Below are 15,280 nucleotides of genomic sequence, written 5' to 3' on the forward strand. Positions count from 1 at the left end.
TTTCAATTATTTATATGGAAAGTCGTTTCCCAGGGAGTGCATAAAAAGCTTCCGCATCTAGTGAGGGATTCTGTTGCCATCCTGGTGAAGGTGAAGGATCTCTGCTTTGTCCAGCAGTAGTTTATCCCTTTTCCTTTAGCAATCATTCATCCCTTCAATATCTGCTCTGATACCCTGGCCTTTCCCAGTCGCTGGTGGCACATGTGGTGGCACCAACCCCTGGTTCAATGCCCTGCACTCCTGCAGAGCATCTCAAGGCACCAGGTTAAATTTTCTCCCTGTCACAAAGTCCTCAACTGAGGCAAGGCCTTGCCGTGCTCCCTGGGATCACACTACTCCTCATGACAGAGACATATAGCATAGGTGCCTTGCGGTTCAGTGGGATGGGGTAGATTGAGCAGCATTATTTGTTCATGCAAACCTCTGTGTAGCTTTTTTTGCATATCTTGATTTGCAGCATTGTTACAAGTGGGCACTTTATAATTAGCATGATTAAAAGTGCACACATTGCAGGGGAAGGCAGCTTGTAAATTAGGCATTAAAACTCTGCTACAAGGAGGTGATGTGCTACCTTCCTTTCTTTTGCTATAGATTCCTCCATAAATCTCACTCCAGTTCTGCTCCACAGAGGAAAAGGTATGAAGCTGTGGCTATTTCAGTGACCGATGTTCCGACACCAGCTCCCCAGAGCATTTATTAATAGCCACAAAGATCGTAGCTTACTTCTAACAAATTCAGCCATCAAAATTCTGTACCTTGATCGTGCATATATTTGTGCCTTCCTCCTCACTGGAGTGCAGACAAGTGGATTTTAAAACTAGCCTCAGGTGAAGGTTTAAGCCATTCATTTTACAAGGCTCTTTAAAAGCTTCTTTTCTAACCTGCCACATTATAGAATGGTTATCATTTGTTGAAGTCTTTCAACATTTAAGAAACTACCTGACATATGTTGAAGCATTCAGTACCCCATAGCTGAGCAAATTGAGCGTGGGGCTGTGGGAGCAACTAGGGGTCCACTGGGAAGAGAGCTGATTCCTCAGCAGGAGGCTCCATGAATTGCAACAAGCTAATTAGAAAAAACGCTTGCAAAAGACTGATTTTCTGGCTAGAACCTATTTGAAGTGCTTTGGTCTCTGTCAGTAGAGACAGCATGTTAGGTTTGCCATCCAGCGTTCCTTTTGCTTTCACGTTCTCCAACCTCTTGCATTTAAAGGCAAGGGGCACTGCAGGGATAACAGTGCTGCTCGGCCACGTGACTTTCACCATCACTCAGAAAGAAAGGGGATTTCCAGCTGGAGGTGCTTGGATCCTAAAACCAATTCTTACTGTGGTTTTTATTGGACCAGCAAAAAATCAGACAGCTCCATAAACTTCTGCAGCCATCAGCAGGAGCTGCAAATTATCCCCCAGGGTTCCAAGGGCAGCAGTAAGGAGGAATTTGAGCAGCGTTGCAGGTTTGGCGACTTGAGAAATGCCTCCTGGCTCCTAGGCGTGAAGTCAGGCAGAGCCTTCGTTTCAGAGCCTCTTTCCCTGCCAAAGCAGGGCTGTTGTTTGTCACGTGCATGGGGATGCCGAGGGAAAAAGCTGGGACCCTCTTTGCGGATCTGCTGCAAGCCCACCACTCCCTCTGGCAGCTACGGGGTTTCACGGTGCCAGAGCTGGACAACACCTTGTCATCTGAAGAGATGAATGAAATCATTGTGTGGGGTGTGCAGCAGCTCCTTGGAAATGAAAAGCAAATAGGATGGGGTTGATATTTAACAAATGGAAAGTAAAGTTCTTGTTATACCTCAGCATTGCTACATAGACACCGTGTAGGATTTTAGTGGTTTTATTATTGTTTCATATATGTTAGGATGTCTAAAAAAAGCTTTTTTTTTTTTTTTTAAATTCTTTTGAAAACAAATGTGTATGCATTTATGTATCTGCACTACCACACACACTGATTTTACAGCTGAACTTGCAAGGGTTGGATAGTGCGGACAGGAGTGAGACTATCAGCCCTAAGGGTACCTGTGAGGATGCTGGGGAGGGACTCTTCATTAGGAACCGTAGTGATGGGACAAGGGGTAACGGGTTAAAACTTAAACAGGGGAAGTTCAGGTTAGATATAAGGAAGAAGTTCTTTACTGTAAGGGTGGTGAAGCACTGGAATGGGTTGCCCAAGGAAGCTGTGAATGCTCCATCCCTGACAGTGTTCAAGGCCAGGTTGGACAGAGCCTTGGGTGCCGTGGTTTAGTGTGAGGTGTCCCTGCCCATGGCAGGGGGCTTGGAACTGGATGATCTTAAGGTCCTTTCCAACCCTAACTATTCTATGATTCTGTGATTCTAACCTCCTCAATAATCCTCCCGGGCTTCCCCATCTGAAGTAGCAAATATGCACCCGTAATATCTGATAGATCCTGGGTAAGCTGTTGTGTTTATAGGCTGAAAAACACCTGTGGTCCTGGGTATGTGTCCCACATCCCCCATTCAGTGCCATACTGATGCCCAGTACTGTGTTTTGCCAGACCAGGATGCCATGCAGTTCACTGGGATAGAAAACTCACTGTTGTAGCTTAAATCCAACACTTAGCAATTTGGGCCTGTTGCTTGGGTAAGCCTGGTGTTTTATAGAGCAGCTTTGGCAGGGGTCCCAGGGCTAGAGCTCACCTCCCAAAACTGAATTACGTTGCTCCTATCCCATGTGCCACATCCTGTACCTCGCAGGTGAGACCATCCAGAGCTGACCTGCCCCACATGGCTTGGGGAGCTGTGCCCTGTTGCCGAATTTCTTCTGGAAAAGGGTCTTGTCCCAGGTGGGAACACCCGGAAAACATCCCTCAGAGGCACTCATCTCATGGACTGGAGGAGGTGACAGCATGAGGGGACCTTGGTTTTGTGCTAATCCTTTGTGCCCTGCTTCCCTGTTTTCTGGTTCTGGGAATTACCAAAACGTATAAACAGGAGAAAACCCAAGTTGGAGAAATACACTGTTGGCTGTTGCCAGAGTGTTTTGGAGTGGACAGAGGGCTGGGGTTAGTGTTTCTTAGCAAAATCCGAAGCGTATGTGCATGTAAGCCACCATTAGCTTTACTTTTCTTATCACAGAGTCATAGAATCCCAGGTTGGAAGGGATCAGTTCCAGTTTCATCTGGTCCAACCTTTCCAAGCAAAGCATGACCTAGCCTAGATGTCCCAGCGCCCTGACCCGCCAAATCTTAAAAGTGTCCAAGACTGGAGAATCCACCACAAGTCTATAGTCTTCCAGTGACTATAAACGCAAAACATTGCTGAACTGATGCTTGTACCCTAATTCAGGCGCCTGTTGTGCCCTCTGGATGTACCACAGTGCTGCCTGGAATTCAGCACAGCAAGTAAGTATGCTTGGTCTTATTGTAGGCAGCAGAGCTGCTGTAAGCCTAGGATTTGCACAGCGGTATGGCCCGTGTGGTTTTGATTTTGCACATTTCCATTGTTTTCCATAGAAAACAAACCCCCCACTATTTCCCTACCACATGCCACCTCAATTCCTCCTGGTGCAAACAACAAATGCGTGACCTAATGCAGAGCTGTGCCACTGGACGTGGAGGCAGAGGTTTCGTAGTACCTCATGCTGATGCTCAGGCATTCTGCTGCAGCTACCAACAGCTCTTGCGTGGTTGCCATCCTGCTGTGGGGAGAGAGAGGATGGGGCCAGCCCTGAGCTGGAGCGAGGCAGTCAAACCCTGTCACACCATCTCTGCCCTGTGCCAGGCTAAGCAGTGCTAAAAGAGGTAATTGTGAGCTGCTAAATCTGCCTCGGGGTCTCTCCCTTGCAATATAGGTCATGCTCTGCATCTTGCCTGCAAAGCAGGACAGTCGCCTCTGCTCTTCTCTCTGCAAACCAAATCCTGCCTTGGGAATGGCAGGGCTTCTGTGCCTGAGAAGGCACTTCTCGTGCCTGAGAAGGCATAAACCACCCAGCTTACAGACACAAAGACATTTGTTGTCTATCACGTTTTAACATCGAAACAAAATGCTCTTGCGGTGGATGGCTTACTCTTTTTGCTGCCCAAAGAACCACAGACACCAGTCCAGACTGCAAGTCTCCACTGCATCAGAGCCCGTGGTTGAGAAGACCTCCAGCTCAATGAGGGCTCACTTGAATGACCACAACTGTGTTACACTCCTGGTGAGGACTGGAGGGAGGATGAGAGTTGACCAGAGCTCCCTTCATCTCCATTCATCCTTCTGCTTCCAAGTTTTCTGGACTTCAGGACTTGACAGTGATTCAAACATCCACGCTCTATTGCTGGTTACCATCTCCCAGCCTTTAGTTTCATCTTGAACACCACGGGACTGGGCAAAACTGCCCTGAGAAAAGCTGACATTCAAACAACCGTGTTCAAAGCCCAGGGCTGATCTTGTCAATTTTCCTTTAACACACCTGGCATTGATTGCTCAGAGGCAGATGGCAGCCCGGATGAAGTGACGGTCTAACCTAGGTGGGTAGCAACGCTACCCTGCAAGAACAGATTATAATGTTTTAGAGAAATGCCCGTCACATCCATGCGTGCACAGGATGTGCTTACACTTCCACCATGGAATTACCAGAAGGAAAACCAAAAAGGAGATGAGCATCTTCTGGGGTCAGCTTCTCTTTGTTTCCTTAGGGCACTGACTGAAATGTGGCTATTAAACCAAACCTCCACTGCTTGCAAAACCAAAGAGTGCTATGAAATTCTGAGCTCAAGGAGGTCAGCAAAAGACTCCAGTGAGGGTAAACCAAGCCTAAAGTGTGGCAAAACTCTGGGAAAGAAATTCCAGAATGATATTCTCAAGTTTAGAAAAGGTTCCACAAGATTTCAGGAAGTCCCAAAGGTAGCAAAGGGCCAAGTGCTGCATCCACAGCAAGTCCCTCTTTTAAGGAGCCCACAGAAAGGAACATACACTTTTTGATTCCTAAAGCTCGAAACCTTAAAACCAGAGTCCTCCTCAGGTAACTCAAGACAATATTAGGCACAAACAACAAATGTAACTGTCGCCTTAGAAGACAGACATAAAGAAGGATCAAATGATTTTGTGGTTTCCAATGTAGGTACAATGCTCACTCCAGGTGCAAGGACTTGAAGTGCATTAGAAAACACCATCTCATACAAGAAATGCCCTCATTTATATTTTTCTTATCGATATTTAAAAAACGATTACAAATAGAACTTTTTTTCCCAGTCTTTTTCCTACCTCCATTCAAACACTGGCCCGTCCAAGGTCATCTCTCAGCTACAGCTGCTGCTACCGGCAAGAAAATACATGACAGGCTTCACCTCTAGGCATCACCTTGGAAACAGCAGAGCGGCTTTATGCAGTGTCCAGAGGAGAGCAGGATGCTTTGCAGGGAATGAAAAAGGCATTGCCCTTCTCCAAAGCGCTCTCAATCTATTGTCTGTGGTAGGTAACAGTACCCAGATGGATGCACATCGACATGGGCTGATGCTCGTGGCTGTCAGCTTTGACTCCACGGCCCTGAGCGCATGTGGGGTCAGTGGGGTGAGCGCGGTTGGGTGAGCACAGCTCTCTGTTCCCGGTCCTGGAACGTTGTGTCCACAGCTCGTGTTAATGTAGGAAACGGAGGTCTGTCGAGCGTGTCTCCCACTGTCTCCTTTGTTATCGCAAGGAGGAGCCTTTGCACTGCGTCAGAACGCTCTGCACGGTGGAGGGAGCCTGTGGCTGTTGCAGCAGCTTAACTCTAAATTACTCGTGCTAAATTACATCACATCCTCCACGGGCTGATGTCACTGTGGAAAGGAATGGCCTCATAGCCTGCAAAGCTAAGGCTGTTAATGGACAAAATAGTAAAACAAAGTGCATGCAGCTTCTCGCAGGAAGGATTTATTCATTAAAGGCAAAGCAGAAAAGCAGTAGCAATCCCTGTAGGAAAAAACCCAGGTGAGTGAAACAGATACTTACAAATTTGCAGAACGAAATCAGGCTGTTGTTTCTATCTTCCTTTAATCGCACCTTATCCAAACAGCCTGGGATCGTCATCCACCCTCACTCTGTGCACACGAAATAGCTCTGCTGACTGCCACAGGGTCTGCTGCAATGGCTCCGTGATGTTTTGGTCACCCCAGAGATTCCTTGTAATGCACTGTCATAAACAGGGCAAAGTGAAGACCTGGGAAGGCACCTGTGGTGTGGGTCAGTCTCGCAGCATTTGTCCTGCTGCTAAGCAAAGGGATCCTGCTTGTTTTATCTAATTACTGGGTAATTTTGCAGAGCCATCCTGTGCAAAATTGCTGGGGAAGATGCCACCGTGCTGGGGGACTGCTGCAGGCTACAGTGGTGTGACAGCTACACGTGCCCCTGGCTGCGCTGTGTTTCTCATCGGCTGAGCCGTAGTTTGTATCATTTTCACAGCAAAGCACAGCACTGGCGATGCTGGTGAGAGGAAAGCCAGAAAAACTGCAGGTGGTCAGCAGAGATTGTGTGACTGGGGGTCAGAGACAGCAAGCACTATTTTTCTTCAGCTTGTCAGCTGCCTGTGATGTTTGTATGTACCTTTATTCCTAGAGGTGACACGGGGATGCTGTGAGAATCAGGACCACTCCAGCCTGCAGGCAAAAGGATGCTTTTGCTAAAGGTGACTCGTATTGAGAACATGCCTGACACTGAAAAGATATTTTCCTCCACGCTCAGCCTTGATGGGACAGAAAAGCCGCCTGTGTCAAAGGTGGAGATGCTGCATCTGGAGTGGAAACCAAGCTTGTCCCTACTTACTGCTTCCACTGGAGGTGAATGACTCACTGCCCGCTCCAGGAGCTCAGGCATGCAGCCTTCAGCACTCACTGCTGCAGGAAGCGCCTCCTGGTGCCAGCAGCCACGCGTGGCATCAGCAAGGACAGCAAAACCCGATGCTCCATTTCCCATCATGGATGGAGGCAAACAGGACTTAAGGACTTAAAATCTCATGTAGATAAAGGCAGGAGAAGCTGTCGCCAGCTGATGTACCAGGGCTGTTTGCATGTTGGTGGTCCCTCCATGTCTCCATGAGCCTCAGAGGAAAGCTGTGGCACACAGAGCAGCTCAGCAGCCATGCAGGATGGCTACAAACCATAAAGCAGGCGGGTCAGTTTACTACCTTGACTCCCGCAGCACTCCCTGCTCCCTGGTGCTGCGGCAAAGCCAGGACTGGCTTCCCTGACAGTGGCTACAAGTGGGGGAGAAAACCACAAAATGGGTGCTTGGTGTTGCCATGGTTACTCTGAGGCTGGACTTGCTGAGCAAGAACAGGAGGTTACAATAATTTTGATGTACCCTAAGCATTAATTTTTAAGAAAATTCTTCTTTTTTAGTGTTATTCTTAAGAGAAAGGTTTCATCCTCTGTGTGCAGAGGGGACAAGAAGGAGCTCACATCTCGCAGTGGGGCACTTTGAGATTACCACTACACTTACCGGTAGTGCACAGACCCACAAAGGTGCTCTGCCATGGGCTGATTTTTCACGTGGGCCTAATAAAGTGAAAGAAGAGGTGGCTCAAAACGTTAACATTTTTCCTTGTCCCCCTTTGTCCTTCGTTCTTCTGCTTTCCCTGAGCTGCCTTCACCACCTTCTCCCTCTTCTTCTCTCGGATTAGGCTTTCTCGAATGAGGCACCAAGCAAATCCAAACCCAGTCCTGCCTTGGCCCACAGCTGAACCCAAATATGCTCAGGTTTCTCTATCAAAGCACAAAAGCCCTTCTGGTCTCCGTAACAGGCAGCTATTTGACACTGCCTCCTAAAGGTCACAGGCAAACTGCAACGTGCCCTAAGGGATGCCCTTCTCATCTCTCCTCCGCTTTTCCCCTTCTTTCTGTTCTTACCAATAATTATAGCTGGGGTGAGACAAGGGCTGCATTGTACCAGACCTCCAAGGATAACAGGGGGAAAATGCTGCAAAAACTCACCCAAGTTAACTAGGCAAAACAGATGAGACTTTTTGTTGAGGCTTAACAGCAACAGCAAGAGCTTTTGACAGTTTAATGCAGACCTGAAGAAAACGGTCAGTGAAATTCTCTGGAAAATAGGGTCACGTTCTAAAACCTTGGAGGGGAAAAAGACTTCACTTTGACAGCTCAGAACATGCTCATTATGAGCTCAGACAGATCTATATCCCTGAGTTACAGGCAGACCAGTGTGTTACAGAGTGGACAATGCTGCAGCTCCTTTGGCTTCACATGGCAGCAATCAGACTCCAGCATCTCACCGTGGGTAGGAAACTGGGACTGTGGCCTTTTTGTATTCCTTTAGCAGCGAAAGCACTAAGGAAATACTGTGTGTGACTGGTGGAAATAGAACAGTCACTAAATTGCTATGAGATAGGGATTTAGTGTTTTATTCCTTTTTTTTTTTAATAAAGAAGTTTTTAAGCTGCTTTGATAAATTCTTTTATAAATGAGGGATGCTGCTTTAACCAACTATTCTAAATACTGTGAGCAGGCAGTGTTTGTATTTGTATCTTACCATTCTGGAAATTATAAGGTACCATGCTGGAGAGGCTCAGAAGGAAGACATCCACAGTGGTTTTTATTTCTACTTTATACAAGGGAAACTTAGCCCAAGGACGTTAAATAAATTATCAGAATCACACAGGGCACTGGGAAGAAAAAGAAACTCAATCCAGACCCTGCGCATCTGAGACCAGAGCACAAGCAGCAAGTACCATCCAAGGGGTAACCTAGGTTAGCTCAGATACTAAAGGCTATCCTCAGTAGAAAGTATTTTCCCCAAAACACATTCCTGGCAGCCCTTCTCCTTCCAGCTTTCTGAGCATTCAAGCTGTCAAAAAGGAATTGCTCTTTTTGACAAAGCTTTTGAATTCACTCAGACTGAATCTGCTGCCCCTTCTGGATTCCAGTTATTAACCATTATTTTTATCTATGATGCATCTGGCTACCAGACACTCTCAAATAAAGACATTTTCCACTTTTTTTGTTTTGCACTTTGAAGACAATGAAATTGCTTGAGACGTAACAAAGTGACCCTTCCTTGAGAACCGCGGGACTTTCCATTTTGAGTGAGAGAACCACAAGTGCTTCCTTAGCCAAAGAAAGGGAACTGCTGGATGGCTGTGGGAGTTGAAATGTGATAGAAATGAGTATAAATAAAGTTATCGTAACCATGCCCAACTATAACCTGTTTCCCTTGACTTCAGTTGGCATGAATCGCCTTCAATAATGTAGACATTCTAAAAGTGGGAAGAGAAAATTTACTCAGGTACCAATTAGGCAGCATTCGGAAAATCTACCCTTGAAAAATCAAACTTCTGACTATTTCAACCTGCAGCCTTCTCCTGCTGTTGTTCCAAATCATTTGGGTGCCATCCTGGAGGGAACTGGAAGAAGCAGAAGGAAAACTTACACAGAAGAAGAAAGAAAGATGTTGCTCTTGTGTCCAAGCTTGCCAGTATATGCCGGGGGGAACAAACAGGCAGAAATCAATGGAGTGATCCACAGTGCCTTTGAAGCTGTGTTTACAAGCTCTGTCTTCATATTCTCTGTAACTGGTAGGATTGCAGGTGGTAAAATGTTTGCGATGTCCAGTCTTTTCTTGTTCCACCCTTTTCCCCCCCAAATGGCATGTGGTTGATGGCATGATGCACTCTCTGAAGGTGGGTGTTTTAAAAACAAATCGCAGTGTACAACTGTGCCCTGATTTCTCTCTGGAATGAAAGATAAAGGTATGCTTAAATGTGTATGCTAAATGTGACCACAGGGGTTAAGTGCCTTTTTACTTGTATACTTGAACAAGTCCATGCACATGTCATTTTTACTTCTTCGAAATAAATAGGTAAAGGGATAGATAGATTATAGATAAACTAGATTAGCAAATCCTTGAAACCCAGCAACCGTAGCCCAGAAACAGTGGTTTGTGCCCAGAACCAGTTTACATTAACAAGCTCATCTCCGCTGAAGCTTTTGATGTTGCTGTTGCACTTGACAACCCTGATACTGAAGTGGCTCAGAAACTGTCTCTGCTGGCCTTCCTAATACACAAAATGCCTCCTTGCACTTAGAGAAATTCCTCTTGCAAGCACATACTGTGCAAACATGTCAGTGTTTATTAAATCTGGGGATGAGATATGGAGTGGCCTCAGTCTCCTCTGACACCCAGGCAGACAATGTTCCACTCCCTGCAGGATCAGCTCTTAGCTGGTAAATAATGCTATTTTCTCATTCTTAGTCAAATAAATTCCCTTTCTCCGGCAATCACAGAATCACCGAATAGGATCACACACTCTTGGAACAATGCCAGCCTTATCCAAATGTGACCGGGCCCTTTGGGGACCTTCCTTGAATATTTTAAGAGGGATAAGAGAAACTCAGAATTATGACACCCTCTATTCATATAAATACCACGGAATGGTTGTTTACAGTGAACTGCTCATTAATCCAGCAAAAAGCCCCACTGTGCAAATGATGTGAATTGGTTAGAATAACAGGTAGCTCTTAAAGGACCTGCAGCTAAAACCCAAACATATTAATACTTCCTGCTATGAGATGTCTGGTGCTCAGCATCTTCTTGGATTACATCATTATACTAGCTACTCAAGTTTTCTAAGGATTAAAAGACCTAGTTTGGATTTTAGAAGACAACATGGGAATGATTCAACAGTCCAGGGGCAAGCCCAGTCAGTTCCAATAATCTCTTCAAGCAAGCCAAATATTTAAGTTGGAAGTACAGACGTTTATTGTGGTAAGGAATTTGGTCTGGACTGGGATTTCACAGCTGGTTTTGGTCTCTTTCATCTTGGACCAAATGCTAGCCCCCAGCGCCCCAGGCTTGGAGGCAACTCAGCGAGGCCACCTCTGAATCTTAGTCTTCACTGAAATATGCTGCTGTCTGAGAAGTGGAAATGAAGCTTCCCATGGGGCTGGACTCTGCATACCCACATTCCTGCCTTTCCCCTCCCAGCTTTCCCATTTCCTCTCTGCATGGCCAGGCAAGGGGCAGCATCTTTTATGCTGTGCCTGAAGTTACTCATGGGCTGACTGGCCAGTGGGTTCTTGCCTCTCATTACAGATAAGAAACTGAAAGTGTTTTCCCTTTGTGGGGCTACCCTGGGGATGTGAAAGTTAATGTCCACATAAAACTTGTAGGATGCCATACCTGGGGACCTCTGCCTCAATCAAACAGGACTAAAAGTGATCAATGTATTAAAAAAACAACCTTAAGCAGGTCACTGAGACAAGGTGGCAGCATTTGGTTTGGTTTTCTCTGCATACTACTGCTAGAAACAGCTTACAGAAATCAGCTTTTCTAGCTTACTGACATGCTTCTTTTTTAGTGCTTAAACTGATATGTTTTTCTTCAGCCAAAAAGCTCACATGAGACGTTCAAACGTGGGATGTGCCTACTGCATGGCATCAGGTGATTCAGAGTAACCTTGTGTCAGAAGCAAAAGCAGGAAAACTTCGATTTGGTGGCTTGTCCCCTACTGTGTACTGTAGCTAATGCATCATGGTTTAGTGGTAGGTGTCTGCACCACAGCCTAGGGTGCAAAGATGACAGGCTCATGGAGGTTTGAATCCATTACCGTTAAGGGGCTGGAGGCTTTCAAGGGACCTCTTCTCTCTCAGATTCCGCTCGGGATGGTGACTGAAACAGGGACTGGCTCACTGCAGAAGACCTGGGGAAGCAAGACAGAGATCAAGAACCTGAAACACAGGATTATTGGTTTCATCAGTGTTCCTGCTAGTCTGTTTGAGCAAGGCACCATAAAAACCAGTGCCATAAAACACAATGCCCTGCCGTGGCTTCAGAACTTCCTCAAAGTGCCTTGTGTTTGCTTCCCTCAGCCTGCCTACATGCAGAAAATGACTCCCGCCCCTTCTGTCCCACAGTGAGACCTAGAGGTTCTGCTCCTTGCCAAGCTGAACTATAGTTATTGCGAGCACTGACTCTTTATTGCTTGGATTTGATCCATGTGTTGCTTTTCCAGCTTACTCTCCACACACTCCATAATAAAGGATGAGCAGCACACTCACTTTGCTGTTATCCCTTCCCTTCTCCAGGGCAGTCATGCCCAGGGAAGCACCCACATGCTTCTCATTCAATAAGCAGGGAAGCTGTCAAAATGTGTAGTGAGGAAGTAACATGTTCCAGATGCATGAAATGACACTGGGCTTCCTTCCTAAAGACAGCAGTGGACAACATTCCAGCCCACCTGGCCTTTGCACCACTAACACTGCCATTTTGTACTGCCAGGCAAGGCTCTATCTAGCAAAGTCTGGGATGCAGAAGTTACTGGCATTTTAAAAAGGAGGGTCATTTGCCTTCTCAGCTCATCTTTTTCTGTGACGTGTTCTCTGTTACTCAGTATTTCTTAGGTTAAGACCAGAGATCTTTAGGAAAACAATGCCATCCAGCCCAGCTGACTTGGGGGCAACCCAATAATAAGTGAAATGTTAAGAATGATGTTGAAGGTGTTAGGGTGAATTGGGCTTTTCTAGGCTTAAAGGCTACCCCTGTAGCATCCTAAAGCCCCAGTTCTTCCCGTTCAGACAGGATGGGCAAAAGATGCTGTCTGTAACTGTTGCTAATTCCCCAGTATCATGCTGGTGAGGAGATTTTCCCATACAGGACTCCCTCTCTTCTGCCACCAGAGAAAGGTGGCACGAGCCCATAAAACTCCTCACCGTTATTCTGGATCCCATTGCTCTATAAATGGCAATTAAAATTCATGAACTTGACTGTTCAGAGGCAAGGAGAACAAAAACTGGTGATTTCTATCCCTGTTCTCTGCCAGGTTTCTCAGACATAGGGTAGAAACCTGGGTGATCCGTGAGCTCTGTTGACTATCCTCATGTTATGACAAGATCTGCTACTACCACCACAACTCAGTGATAGTAAAAAACAAATTAGTTTGGATATCTTGAGGAAACAGCAGACAGACAAGTGATGAGATACTCTTTTTTCTCCTGTGGTAATAAATTTACAAGCCAAAGAAGCGGAAAGATAAACAGTAAGAAAGATTCACAAGCTGCATTGTTCACCTTGATAATGTTAAAAACCTCCAGATCAATAAGTGCAAAAGTAGAGTATGCATCTATTGGCACAACTTGCAGGAAATTGGATGTGTGCTTGTAGGTACTAATGGCTGCCAGGAGGCAGGTTGAGCTCTTTCAGCTGTCATACTCAGGATTAAAGCTGATGGATAAAGCTAGCATCTGTTAGAAGGTGAAATGAATGGGTAAAAAGAAGTCCAAGCTTTGTTATACAGAGGTAGCTGGAAACAGGAGAAATGGTACTAGAATAAATCTGACCCCACTTGCAGAACCAACCCAAAACCCTGGAAGATCTCTCAGCAAATGGCTGACAGTGCTTAATTTTAAGGGTTATTTGCAGTAATGATAGAACAAAAAGGCAGGGAAGGTGAAAATCCACAGTGATCATGGCCTTCAGAGGGAGCAGAGAGAATGGGCTCCTTGAGGCACTGGGCTGGCTGGGCAGGCAGGACTGGAAACTGAGCAAGGAAACTGCTGCTGTATTTTCCTGCTGTGAAAAGAGAAGATCAGACTACAGAAATACCCTCTTCACTCCCCCCGCACACCAGCAAAGCTCAGAACATGTAGGTTAACACCTATGCTGAAAAGTGGAAATTGGATTTTCTTCCAAAACTGTAGCTGAGAGACTAAACTTCATTCCTCATACACTTTCTTTCATAGGTTTGAAAGCATCGAAGGGCAGTTGTCTCCAGGCTGCTCTGCTTCATTTTGAACTGCTGCTGGTAGTGCTGTTAGGACATCCTCTAGCTGTATGCCAGCAACCTGCAGCTATACCATATATATAGCAGTATATCTCATGCTTTTTGTTAGGAAAAATGGGAACCAATACAGAGTCTTATCTGTGGTCTTAGTGTTGATGTGCAAAGAGTTTCTTTGTAGCTGTTTCAATAGGCAACAATAGGACAGCAATGTGGCTTTTCAATGCAAAGAGGCACCTATTTCATTATGTAAAATGTCAGCTCACAGAGAGCAACATTACATGACATAACCATAGCTCAGTGTTCAGAATCAAGCAATGCTTTATAAAATGCAGGTTATGGTCCAAAAGACATTCTTCAGAATAGGCTGAGTTTACCCTGAGGGGGAAGATGTTGAGAATCAAAAGAATATTGGGGAAAATAGCTGCTGAATTAAGATCAGTTCACCAGACATACAAGTTCTAGCATTCCCATTGTAAGAAACAGACCTTTGTTCAGTTTACTGAGGTATTTGGGAAGAAATAATTTTCTTGCTTCTCTGCCTCTGTACTTATTAAGTTCAGCACAACACAGGAGTCTTCCAGCACTGGCACTGAGAACAACAACCCGGGACTCGCACATCTCAGCTACAGCAAGTACCAAGTCAAGGTTTCCCTGGGATATTGTTCTCCATGGTAGGTGCTCTGGAGCAAGTCTGACTTTCTGCAGGACCTCTGAGCTGTGAAACAAATTCCAGAAGTGATTAGGTGAAAGTGAATTTGGCCTTCTAAAGGCAAACCTGCAGTCCTTTACTTTACGGAAAGCCTTGCTAGAGGAATGATCTCGTTTGCATCATCCTTCAGTTCGTTTCAGCAACAAAAAACTCACTTGACCTTATCTTGAGAACATTTTCTTTGTTTGAGTAGGACGCTGTAACCAGGACTCCATGAAGGCCATCCAGAAACCTGTTACCAATACCCATTGTATGTAGAAGGAGCTCAGATCTTCTGCAATTGGGTATGAGAACTGAAAGCAAGCTGATTAAAAGGTACGCTGTGTAGATATCTGCTGTGATGCTGCTTTAGTGATCTGTGTGCCAGTTTTAATCATGATTCTATTGCTGTATAACCACAGACAGTGCTCTTCTGTGAGATCTTGGTCAACTCCAGGTGCTTTCCCAAAGTGTGGTGGGATGTGATTTTGGTTCGTGTATCATGCAGGTTGTCCCTCACCATTATGATGACCTTAAATCAAAGTAGTGGAAATGCAAGGCTAGAAAACCCCTATTTAGTCCTCCTGCCATGCTGTGGCAAGGTCCAGTACAGTAGAATCTTGTACTGCCACAGGAACTACTGTACTGGACCCTGCCACAGCATTGCAGGAGGACCAAATAGGGATCTTCTAGCCTTGCATTTAACCCAACCTGGGGGAAAGATAGAACAGCCTCTGGAGGTGAACAACATGGACCTCCAGTGACACAGCCCCTGCCAGCACTCATATGAGAGGAAGTCTCTGGGCTCTGTATTTCCTAAGTGTAACTTACGTAAACACATAAGTGTTACTTAAGTGTAAACACATCCCTCTCTCTGCCCACACACT

The 15,280-nt window shown here is 45.7% G+C and overlaps 1 long non-coding RNA gene across 1 annotated transcript in view; it reads left to right on the plus strand.

The window, feature by feature from the left end:
• Positions 1-2,045: 2,045 nt before the first annotated feature.
• Positions 2,046-15,280, plus strand: part of LOC133276736 (uncharacterized) — a 238,759-nt gene continuing 225,524 nt past the window's right edge. Inside the window, exon 1 of the long non-coding RNA XR_009745984.1 lies at positions 2,046-2,322. This is a non-coding gene — a long non-coding RNA (uncharacterized LOC133276736). The remainder of the gene's footprint in view (positions 2,323-15,280) is intronic.

This window comes from Pezoporus flaviventris, unplaced genomic scaffold, assembly GCF_033815535.1.
Source record: "Pezoporus flaviventris isolate CSIRO_AGI_PZ_B2104156 unplaced genomic scaffold, CSIRO_AGI_Pfla_v1 ptg000002l, whole genome shotgun sequence".
NCBI classification, from domain to species: Eukaryota; Metazoa; Chordata; class Aves; order Psittaciformes; family Psittacidae; genus Pezoporus; species Pezoporus flaviventris.